The following is a 12,439-nucleotide window of genomic DNA, read 5'->3' as shown; positions in this document are numbered from 1 at the left end:
GGATATACCCAAAAGACTGTGACACAGGTTACTCCAGAGGCACCTGCACACCCATGTTTATTGCGGCACTATTCACAATAGCCAAGTTATGGAAACAGCCAAGATGCCCCACCACTGACGAATGGATTAAGAAAATGTGGTATCTATACACAATGGAATTCTATGCAGCTATGAAGAAGAACGAAATGTTATCATTCGCTGGTAAATGGATGGAATTGGAGAACATCATTCTGAGTGAGGTTAGCCTGGCCCAAAAGACCAAAAATCGGATGTTCTCCCTCATATGTGGACATTAGATCAAGGGTAAACACAACAAGGGGATTGGACTATGAGCACATGATAAAAGCAAGAGCACACAAGGGAGGGGTGAGGATAGGTAAGACACCTAAAAAATTAGCTAGCATTTGTTGCCTTCAACACAGAGAAACTAAAGCAGATACCTTAAAAGCAACTGAGGCCAATAGGAAAAGTGGAACAGGTACTAGAGAAAAGATTAGTTCAAGAAGAATTAACCTAGAAGGTAACACCCACACACAGGAAATCAATGTGAGTCAATGCCCTGTATAGCTATCCTTATCTCAACCAGCAAAAACCCTTGTTCCTTCCTATTATTGCTTATACTCTCTCTACAACAAAATTAGAAATAAGGGCAAAATAGTTTCTGCTTGGTATTGGGGGGAGGAGAGGGAGGGGGCGGAGTGGGTGGTAATGGAGGGGGTGGGGGCAGGGGGGAGAAATGAACCAAGCCTTGTATGCACATATGAATAATAAAAGAAAAAGGAAAAAAAAACTTGCTAGAGAACCTTTTACTTGAAAAGATAAGTTAATGAATGTGCTGTGGGTTGATGTCTAGGTTGTCGGCTTGGTCAGCACTGGGAAGAGCTGTGTACTCATCCCGTAAAAGAATATCAAAAAGGCTGTAAGACAGGGTCCAAGTTAAGTTAAGGTTTTGAGAAGCTCTGAAGGAATTCAGATGGAGAAGAAAGGAAGCAGCTAAAAATATTTTCAACTTGAGATGAACATGGCCTGAAGAATATTCCAGAATCATAAACATTCACAGGTTAAAATCCCTAATTTAAAAATCTGAAATCTGAATGCTCCAAACTCCAAAATGTTTTGAGCATTGACATGATTGCTACAAGTAGAAACAGTCCACTTGACTTAATGTGATAGGCCACAGTCAAGACACAGGTGTGCTAAAGCCATTGCAGAAATAACCTTCAGGCTATGTGTATAAGGTATAATTGAAATGTAAATGAGTTTAATGTTTAGAGTTGGGTACCATTTCCAAGGTGTATCTCATTATGTACATGCAAGTATTCCAAAATTTGAAAAATTCTAAGCTCCAAAACACTTCTGGCTCCAAACATTTTGGAAAAGGGATACTCTACCTATTCAATGAAGTTAAAATGTATTCACAATTAGCCAGAAAGAGATGTAGAAATGGAGAATAGAGGGGGAATTAGAAAGTTATGAGATAACTGAAGAATTATCAAATCAGGAACAATATAGGGAAAGATAATGGAGGTGCAATCTAATTTTAAGAAGGATAGCACAGTTATTAGCAACAAATAGTTTTAAAGAGGACAATTTATAAGTTTGCTTAAAAATTGAGTGCTTATTATGAGATAATTTGTGGTCTTGGTGGAAAAAGATAAAGTGTACTGCTTGGAAATAGCAGATTACACTGTATCAAAGCAAACTTGAAGTGGGTACAGTTAATTGGATAAGGAAGACTGTAGTCATACTATTACAATAGTATGACTTAGCTCAACTCTTTTGGAACAGAGGTGTCCTGGAGTGTGATCTGAGGCAACCCATGTTTGCTAATTGGTTTTACCCAAAGAAAGAGTAACTTTTCTCCCATCTTCAGGATAGAGGGGAATTTTACAACCTAAGTGAAGCCCACTGAATTTAGGCTCTTCACATGCTGAAGAAACTGACAGGCAGAGTGCTATCTTCCTTGATGATTATATTTCAAAAGGATGGCTCCAGATCTTAAACAGTTTCATAGTGTCTTATAAAATAAAACATATCCTTACCATGTGAATCAAAAAATCTGAAAACAAAAGATTTTTTAAAGATTTGCATTTCAAAAAGGAAGAGAACAAATTGATAAAGTTTTTAACCTAAATGCTCTAAGAACAAGATCAGTGACCTACCATCAGCAAGAAGTTTATCCACTAGATTAAGAAACACTTTTGTAATATACGTAAGCAAAATTAAAAAATAGGAAGTTAATTAAAACTATTCCTTCCTCCAAAATAGAAGCCTGTTATTTGTGAGGATCTATCTTTTCACAACTAAGGTATCATAGATTAGAATTTTAACATTGTTATCCTGTTGGGAATTCACATTTTGCTACATTATTTTAAGGCATTAGAGACTCATAACTGAAGTCTCTAAGAGATAATATGAACTCTTTCATTGCTCAGTGGTGAACCCACTATTTTTGGCAAGGTTACCATCTGTTAATAATCAACAGTTGTTTGAAGTAAAAGTAGGAATCTAAAAGGAAGACTAACTGCAATCTTCTTTCTGCACTGTCAGAAAATGATGTTATAGTCTTGAGTTTTTATATGGACAAGTGAACCCTAGAAAATTTCATGTGACAAAGTAAAAATATACCTAAATGTATATGGGGTATGGGAAGTGGGTAAACCCCTAAGTCATACTTGAAATTCTATATATTATTTAGAGACTTGACTTTTACATTTTGAGGAGTTCATGAAATCCAGAGACACATAAATTTTCTCTGATAGAGATGGACTTCATTGACTTTGTTCTCAATTGTAAATATTATCAGAGGATAAAACCAAGAAAGAAGAACAAAGAGAGCATACTGTATTTGAGGAAGCATAGAAAGAAAAATAACATGGTGTATTCTTATAAGTCAGAATGAAACTTCAGGAAACAATGTTACTTCTGTTAGTTACTCAATTTCTGTATTATCAAATTAATTCTATGGGTTTACTCTAGCAATAATTTCATGGAAAAGAGAAAATTAAATTTAGACTCTAATCTTAGACATCAAGAATACTTTTTTTAACACCTTTATGTGCAAAATCAGATTTCTGCTCTGCCACAAAATGAACCTCAATGGAAAACACTTGTTATCATAATGTTTCTGAGACAGAAGGGCCCCTGGAAACCTCCATTATGACCTCCCTGTGACTTTCAAGAGTAGAAAAATGGAAAAGCAGGATGGACCAGAATAAGGACTGAATGAGGATTAGGGCACAACCAATCAGAATGTTGCAGGCACAGTCAACCAGAATGCTGCTTTCTACATACCTAATTATTATAGAGATTGAGCAATGTCCTGGAGAAAATGGATAAAAACCTCAGACCATATCACTTCCCTAGAACCCCACCTTGGGACCCCTCCCAGCTCTGGGAGTTTCACTCTGTACTACTTTCCTATCTCAATAAATTTTCTGACTTTACTCACCCTCATCTTTGATTTTTATTCTTTGAAATTGTGAGATAAAGACCCCAGGCTCAGACAGAACACATCCAGAACACTTCAAGGTAAACTAAAAAGTTTAAAAATAAAAATTCATTACTAGTATAAGAAGACATACATAGAAAACATTGTTCCTAGAAAAATCAAAAGAGAATCATTGATATCACAGCATTCAATAAAAGGAGATCAACTAAAGGAATCAGTAATTTATGTTTATAGTTGAATAGAATATAAAAAGTTAGCTTACTTAAAGTTGAGTATGTTGCCAAAAGCTGAGAAGGTCTCAGAGATGCACCAGATGAAGACCTCTATCCAGTGTTTCCAGGGTTTTGTCACAATCAGAGAAAGAATTTAGAAATGGGAAAAAGCAAGGAGTTGAAATGAAGCTTTATTACAGAGAGAAAATAGGAGGTCAAGAGGGAGTGTAGGTTCCTCTAAAGTGAGTTGCATTGCTGGAGGTTTTGGATAAATCATTGTATGGACAAATTTTAATGGGGGAGGATTATTATGAATTAAAGCATGGGAAAGGTATGCAGTTTCAGGAATGGTGTAGGATTTTCCTGGATTAGGATTTACTGCCCTTTTCTGTCCTTATAGGGTTTTCAGATTTGTCATGGTATCAGATACATAATGGGCACAGTCAATTTTATAAGGGTAATGACATGGAGTTGCCATTATAATAAAGCAAAGAACAGTTAGCAGTCACCTTGGTTGGCCATGTTGATCCCAGCAAGTCTAGAGTAGTCTTGTTTTCCACTATTTGAGTGGTCATGTGGTGACCAACTCTGAGGGTGCACCAGCCTCAAATCACCATGCAGTTTGTATCTTTATTTCCCTGTGCTTATCTAACCTACTTCAGGTACTATTTTGATCTTTGCAACAATATAATTAGGAAAACTGATGACATTTAACTTAGCAAAAGTTACTCTAAACCCTCAAAAAACTGAAATAATTGTAGATGATAAACTAACAAAAATTTGAGACAGATTCCACTTTTCAGTTGATTAACAAGCATCTTTAATATCACTACAATGCAAACAAAATAAAATAAATTGCTTCTCTAATGACACAATTTAAAGGGATTTTATGAGGAAAAAGGAACAGCACACAAAACAAGATGCATATTAAAATATGCCACAAAAAAGAAAAAAAACAGAGCAAATGCTCAGAAGTAATCCCTTTGTGCAGTAAGGGAGAGAAGATGCCAAATCTACTTAAAATGGAGACTAATGGCTCACAACAAAATAGGACTATTTTCAACTCCAAACCAGTACTCAGTCTCAGTAAATCAGGATACATTATAATGATCTAACATGAGTTGTACACAGTAGATGAGTCTAATAATTGATCCTCAGAAATGAAATCCATATCTCTAAAGAAACACAGAGCTATAAGAACAACACTGGATAGTAGTTTAATGATGTAATCTCCAAGCTAATCATTTCAAAACTAAATAATAATGTTTATGATGTATCTATTGGTTAAGTTATTAATTCACTACAAAAATGTGCTTGCTATGAAATATAGCTAATAAATTTAATAGAAAAAATAGAACCCACTGATAGTTTTATTAAGGAATACATTGCATCACTATTATAATCAGTTTTTGTGGTCAGTTATAATAATGCTACTTGCTTGACTTACTGAAAGATAAAATACACAAACAAGAGCACCAACAATAAAAATCACCCATTAGTCCTAGCAACTGAAGAGAAAATAACCACTGTAGTACAACTTTTTGTTCATTGTTGACTTACAATAAAAATATTTAGCAGCTATTTTCCTAACTAGCTTTAATGCAGTGAATTGAAAAGAGTCAACTGCACACAGAAATTTAAGAAAAGGAAAATATAGTCATATGCATATATATACTTAGATATATGAATCTATGTCTATTGAGATATGTGAATAAATATAGATATAAGGTAGTCTCAAAATCATAGGGCATTTTTAAGCTTAAATGTTCTGAAAATCAACTCCAAAGAAAACAATGGTAATCAATGACCAAGATGTATCACCAGAATATATCCACTCATCATCCTTTCCTTTCCTCTACCTCTTGTCCCTCTCCTCTTTCAAGCATCCCCCTTCTTTCTCTTCCTTTCCTTCCTTATCTCCCTCCTCTCTTCCATCTTCTCTCCTTTCCTTGCTGTTCTCTTGCTTTCTTTCAATGCTTATTGCACATCTTCATTGTATAGTGACCTATTTAGGTTAATAATAAGACAGTGAATATGTTTATTAAATTCTCTAACTTCTGAAAACTTTCTTCTAGTGGCAAAGGAATATTTGTATATATATATAACAAAAATTTAAAAAGAAGAAGAAATATGATGCCACCTATTGATATTTTTGTGACACAAATAAAGGAAAAATAAAGAATGGAGAGTAATAAGATAAATTGAGGAGGACAATTTTTATTGAATAACAGATGTAGCTTTCTCCACAGGGATGACATTTTTGGAGAGATATGAATGAAGTGAAGAGCAAATCATGAAAGAGTCTGGTAGAACATTCCAAAATTAGGAAATCCTAATTATAAGCCTTTACAGAGATAGGAATGAATCTTTTGTGAACAAGAAGGTCAGTGCAGCTTTCATGAGGCTGTTAATAAGGAGACTGACATGAAATGAGTGCAAAACAATGGGCATAGTTTGTAGACATTGGTGTGAAGTTGGGGTCTTATCCACTCTATGGTTATTATGCAGAGAATCACATAATCACAGGAGAATTATTTTAGACAAACTAGAAGTCCATAGACAGGTTTCAAATGGAGTCAGATTTCACATTCCATAAAGTACATATGGATACAAATTTTTTAAAACTATATATAATATGCTTAAATTCTTTCACTCTACCTGGATATATAATCCTATAACCTGCTTATCATGCCTTCCAGCTTAGAAAATACATTTTCTACATTATCTCATTTCATACTAATAGTCTTTTTAAGGTATACAAAGAAGGTATTTTAATTTGGATTTTGCATATAAAACAATGAAAGCTTAAAATGGTAAAGTGAATTGCTCACAGCCAAAATGGCATTAAGAAAGGCCCTAACTTTTGAATCAGCACTTATGTAATACTGAGAAATTAATCATAAGTAGTAACCACCAAAATTAAATATTAGACTATAATATACATAAAACAAGCACAATTCATTTTAGCTTTGTTTCAGTTAATATTCTCCCTGCTCCCTTCTGCTGTATAGGCTGAGCAAGAGTAGAGCTATCTTTTACCTAAAATCCATTTCTTTGGAGTTGATAGTGTTTTATCTCCTATGGTGTTTTTCTCATGGCAATGTGAAATCCCTTTGGTTTGTTAGTCATAAATGTGATACATTTCTGCACTAACTGCTACTTTTTAAATGAAAGCACAACAGTCCTAATGACTAACTGAGACAAATAATGATTGCACACTTCAAAAAGAAAGAAAAGATATTCCCCCTACCCCAGTTTATTATTCTCCTAGGCCTGGGAACCAGTGTGAAGATTCATTAATATTAAAGATTATTTTATGAAAGTATTCTGAGAACTGCTTTTGACATTATCTAGTTTCACAATTTCAGCCTACATAAAGGCTAAAAGCATGTCATAGACAAATCATACTTATAAACTATGGAAAAGTAGAAATTAAGAAAGTATTCAGGCCCAGTCATATTGTTAATTAGAATGATCTCGATGTAACTGTAGGTACCACATAAGTCCCTTTGAAACATGTTCAATTCTTGATGTCATTCTTAAGTCACTCTAGCTTGTAGGAACAAGCAAATATTTTGTCTCAATCTCTCTGTCTCTCAGCTCCTCCTCCTCTCTAAACCCTCCCTCCCTACCTTTTGATATAAGGTCATTAGAATTCTCTTTGTTTGGGGGAGTTGATAGTGGTAGAAGGGGGGAGTACATAAGGAAAGGGTGTACAAGGAAGACTATGGTGGAAATATTATGTATTCATGTGTGTAAGTGGAAAAAATGAGACCTGTTGAAACTGTTTCAGGAATGGGAGGACAGGGAATAAAGGAGAATGATGGAGAGGGCGAATTCAACTCTGGTATATTATAAGAGATTTTGTAAATGTCACAATGTACCCCCAATACAACAATAACTGGAAAAAATAATTCTCTTTGTCAAAAAGGTTTATTTCATTAAAAAGTTTATAAGTCCCTCTTTCTGGAACATTATAAGAGAATTGACTTTATGATTAACTGATAGTTGTGTTAATTCCACAGTATATCTAAAATTTGTTCTAATGCCTAATTTTTTAAGTCAAAAATAGAATCAAAAAATTTCAGAAAAATTAGATACTTTAGTTATTGCACTTTTAAAAAATTTCTTTTTAACTAAAATGAAAAACCACCAAAAAGCTATTATGTCTTTATAGGTCAGCCATGGAAGAGAAAAACTTGGAATGAAAACCATGTGACCATCTGTAAACCTCAAGATAAAATCCATCAGTGTGTACTATGTACATGCTTCATTTGTTTGTGGATCCATTTTCCTATTTTGAAGAAATAACTGTGGTTCATTGCTTTTGCTTATATTCCTTTTGAACTTTTAAATTAGTCACTATGGGTTTTTAAAGTGAGAATTTAACTAGCCTATTATGCTCTTTGTAAGATTTTCTTTTCTTGAAAATCTGCTACTTTCCTGCTTCTTAAAAATTCCTGGGAAACCACAAATTGTGTGATTAAGAATGTGGAACCCCCTTTAATAAACAAATACCTTACAAAGCTGTGCATGGTGGCAGACACTTATATTTCCAGCACAGGGGAGGCTGAGGCAAGAGGGTCAGAAGTTCAAGGTTAGCCTGGGCTACACAGTAAGACCCTGTCTCAGGAGAAAAAAGAAAAAAAAAAAAAAGAAGGAAAGAAATACCTTTAACCAGAAACAGTTGTCATAATACCTATCAAGTACTATAGGTAAGAAAATTAATACAGTTTCTATTTTAGATACGGAGCACTCACTGGTCCTAAAGAACATCGGAGGGTAAAGAGTTTGCCATTAATAAATAACCTGCTTCCCAAAACAAATGTACAGATAATATAAGTGAAAATAGTTTTACACAACAGTTATTTTATACATTAAGTATAATGTATAAAATACATGAATGAACAAATAGGTTAGGCAGTTAGCTAAAATTAGTATAGCTTGGATAAAAGGGCTCCTGGAAAACTCTGTTATGACTTTCTTGTGACCTTAAAGGGCAGAAAGAAGGGACATCAGAATGGACCAGAATGAGGACACTACCAGAACTAGTAGGAATTTCAAACCCCAGAATTCAGCGTACAACCAATCAGAACATCACTGGCACAGTCAACCAGAATGCTGCTTTCTGCATACCTAATTAGCATAGAGAGTGGGCAGTACCCAGAAGCAGACAGGTTTAAAACCCTAGACCCAGTCACTTTACTGGCAACCTGTTCTGGGCCTCTCCCTATCTCACTGGTGAGCTTTACCCTTTCTCTTAATAAACTTCTTGCCTGTATGCTCACCCTCCATTGTCAAGTGGACTGCATTCTTTGCATTCATGAGACAAAGAATTCAGTGTGAATCTGGAACCATCTGTAGTTGAACTAAAAAGAGCTGTGACCTAGACAGTACAGCAAACCCTGATCTCACAAGATGACTCTGGTTTCAACAGCACTAGTAACATTGGTAGTGCAGCCAGTATTAATAGCATTAGTGGTAATTCTTATGATTACCCAATATGTTCACAAGAGGAGTAAGCAGTCATCCATTGTCTAAGTTGAAACAGAGATAAGTAATGCACTATCAACACCATTTTAATTGTGTGCTGTACCCAATGTCTTTTTTTTTTTTAATTGAGACAGAGTCTAGCTATGTAGTACAGGCTGGCCTGGAACTCTTTATACTTTTGCCTCAACTTCCTCAGTGCTAGAATTATGGTGTACACTACCACACTAGGTTTAATGACGTGTGTGTGTCTGTGTGTGTGCATGCGTGTGTAGATTTTTTGGTATTAACTCCAGCTTAGTAAAAGTATCTTCATTTATCTTACATTTCTCAGTATTTACTCAGTCTTAGAATTTGATGCTTTCATTTTTTTTTGTATTTTCAAATAAATATTATTCAAATTTTAACATGATTTTGAATAACTAGGGTATTGTGACATTTGGTAAATAATCATGTTAAATCATTTACTTCATTGTGATGAGGTTCAGAGCAAGCTTCCCAAAACATAAGACTCTGGGTTTGAAGAAACAGTAGAAGCAAGAAGTTACTCTCACCTTCCCTAGTCCATTTCCTCGGAAGCAAGTCACGAAACCTTTATACCCAGAGGAAAAAGAATATCCTTATCCTCAAAAACAGCAGGAAGAATCAACGAGTCTCAGTAAACAGGCTTGGCTAAGTTCCTTCCAGTTTACTACCATTGCATTGTTCCTCTGTGTTCAGACATATTCTACATGACTGTCCCTAAAAATACACAGACTTCATCATTTCTATGGGTCTTTATTTCTACTAGGCCACATATGATGTACGTTAAATAAATTTGTAGACTTTTGTCATTCTATAGGTGCCACAGCCATGAACCTGTGATGGATGAAAAAAGAAACCTTTTTCCCATTCACTTGGAATCTCTTCTAAAAACTTTTGTCATATTAACACATCACTCTTTTAAGAGCAGTAAGAGATGAATCATTATCTCATACATGGCCATGGCCATATTTATAGAAAAATACTACCTGTACAAACTCTATAGTGCACTATTTTGGAAAAATAAAAATAGCTCCAAAGGAAAAATGACTTCAGGCACACCAGAGAAATGAGGTAGAAGGTGTTTAACATTCTCCTTTGGGAACTGTTGTTTCCCTCATATTTTTCCCAGTTGGCTCATATACAAAGACTTGAGCTGGGCATTGGGCCAAGGCAAAGACTAATATCAGACTTGGGAAGCAGAAGTACACTCTGAATACAGATAAAATCAATGGGATGACCAAAACTAATTCCAGAAGAAGATAACTTGGACAGATAAGGAATGGAAAAAGAAAGAAGGGGGAAAAAGTCATGAAAGAACTTGTTCCCAAAGAATTTGCCAACAAAGTATTTGAACCCCTTCAAATAGGGTCAGCCCTGCCAGAATGTTTACTTTAGTAAATTTCTTCCAAAATAATTAGTATATTAAAGAACAATTTTAGCATAGCACAAGTTTTTCATTTGCTTGTATGTGATTCCATTGGTGAAAAACACTAGGTGACATCAGAAAACTACACCAGCTAAGCCAACAACACACACACCACCACCACCACCAACAACACACACACCACCACCACCAGCAACAACACACACACCACCACCACCAACACACACACACCACCACCACCAGCAACAACACACACACCACCACCAACAACAACACACACACCACCACCACCACCACCAGCAACAACACACACACCACCACCACCAGCAGCAACACACACACCACCACCACCAGCAACAACACACACCACCACCACCACCACCAACACACACACCACCACCAGCAGCAACACACACACCACCACCACCACCAACACACACACCACCACCAACAACACACACACCACCACCACCACCACCAACACACACCACCACCACCACCACAACCAACACACACACCACCACCAACACCAACAACACCACCACCAACACACACCACCACCACCAACAACACACACCACCACCACCACCACCAATACACACACCACCACCACCACCAACACCACCACCAACAATAACACACACACACCACCACCACCAACAACAACACCACCACCACCACCAACACACACACCACCACCACCAGCAACAACACACACACACCACCACCACCACCAACAACACCACCACCACCAACAACAACACACACACCACCACCACCATGGCATACACCTCCTCCAGCTGCCTCAGTTCACAGTTTATGTTATGACCTACCCTCATCCACATAAATTGTCATAACTTGCTCTGCACTTCAATTAACCTTCCTTCCACCAATTCAAAATAACTCATAAGCAACTCTTCCAACTTCTACCCACAAGAAAACTTTAGGTCTTTTAAAATGCTAAGTATCATAAATTATAGTGTTATATACACTTTTAACCATTTAACATGTACGAATCATGCTACCACTTTTACTAAGTTTCAGTTTCTTTTTTTTCCATTTTTCAAAGTACAGTTTACTAACATAATTCTTAAAAGTCCATATTTCTTTCTATGTATAGTTATATGTCAAAAAATAGTGACTACTTTTATGGCTTACTTAAAATATATGTGGAAAAACAGATATTTGACATACTAATAGCTCATTTGAACTTTTTTAAAAAGAAATGTTGACTTTAAAAGAGTTACTAGAAATTTAATAGAACTTCCATGAGTGATTATTCCTCACATATAAAATATTTAAATATAATTGTAGAAAGATTAAAAAATGAAAGGATTCATTTTTTTTCTTCTTTAAAAAAAGTAGATCATTTGTCACATTAAAGAATGTTCCAAGTCACAATGGCTGCAGCCTTAGTCAGAATTGCTGTCATTCTCATGGGGACGGAGTCCTGCACTAAAGACAGCAACTTGTCTTCAGTGGGTTTCTTAGTGTTCTCCTCCCGGTTTGTCTTCATTGCTCCAGACTCAGACAGCTTTTTAGTTTTCACTAAGTTTTTGAGGTTTGTGCTCCATACTATTTTTCCCAAAAAGCCTTTTGTTTTTCTTTAATTGCATGATTTTGCACAACAAGATACTTTTAGGAGCACATATATCATGTTACAACAGAACTGATTGTACTGAAAACAAATGTGTAATTCCAATACTATGTAAAGCATGTAATGAACATTCATCCATCCATATGACATTTACTTAGGATTTACTGTGTAAGAAACATGGTAAGCTAGGCAGTAATTTCATTCAACCATGCTACCAACCCAATGTGATTCTGATGCAAAAAGCACAAAATTATAATATCACAGATTGGGCCATTGATTTA

The sequence above is a fragment of the Castor canadensis genome, chromosome 2 (assembly GCF_047511655.1).
Source record: "Castor canadensis chromosome 2, mCasCan1.hap1v2, whole genome shotgun sequence".
Lineage (NCBI taxonomy): Eukaryota > Metazoa > Chordata > Mammalia > Rodentia > Castoridae > Castor > Castor canadensis.
The sequence above is the reverse complement of the archived record's forward strand: the minus strand, read 5'-3'. Positions refer to the sequence as shown.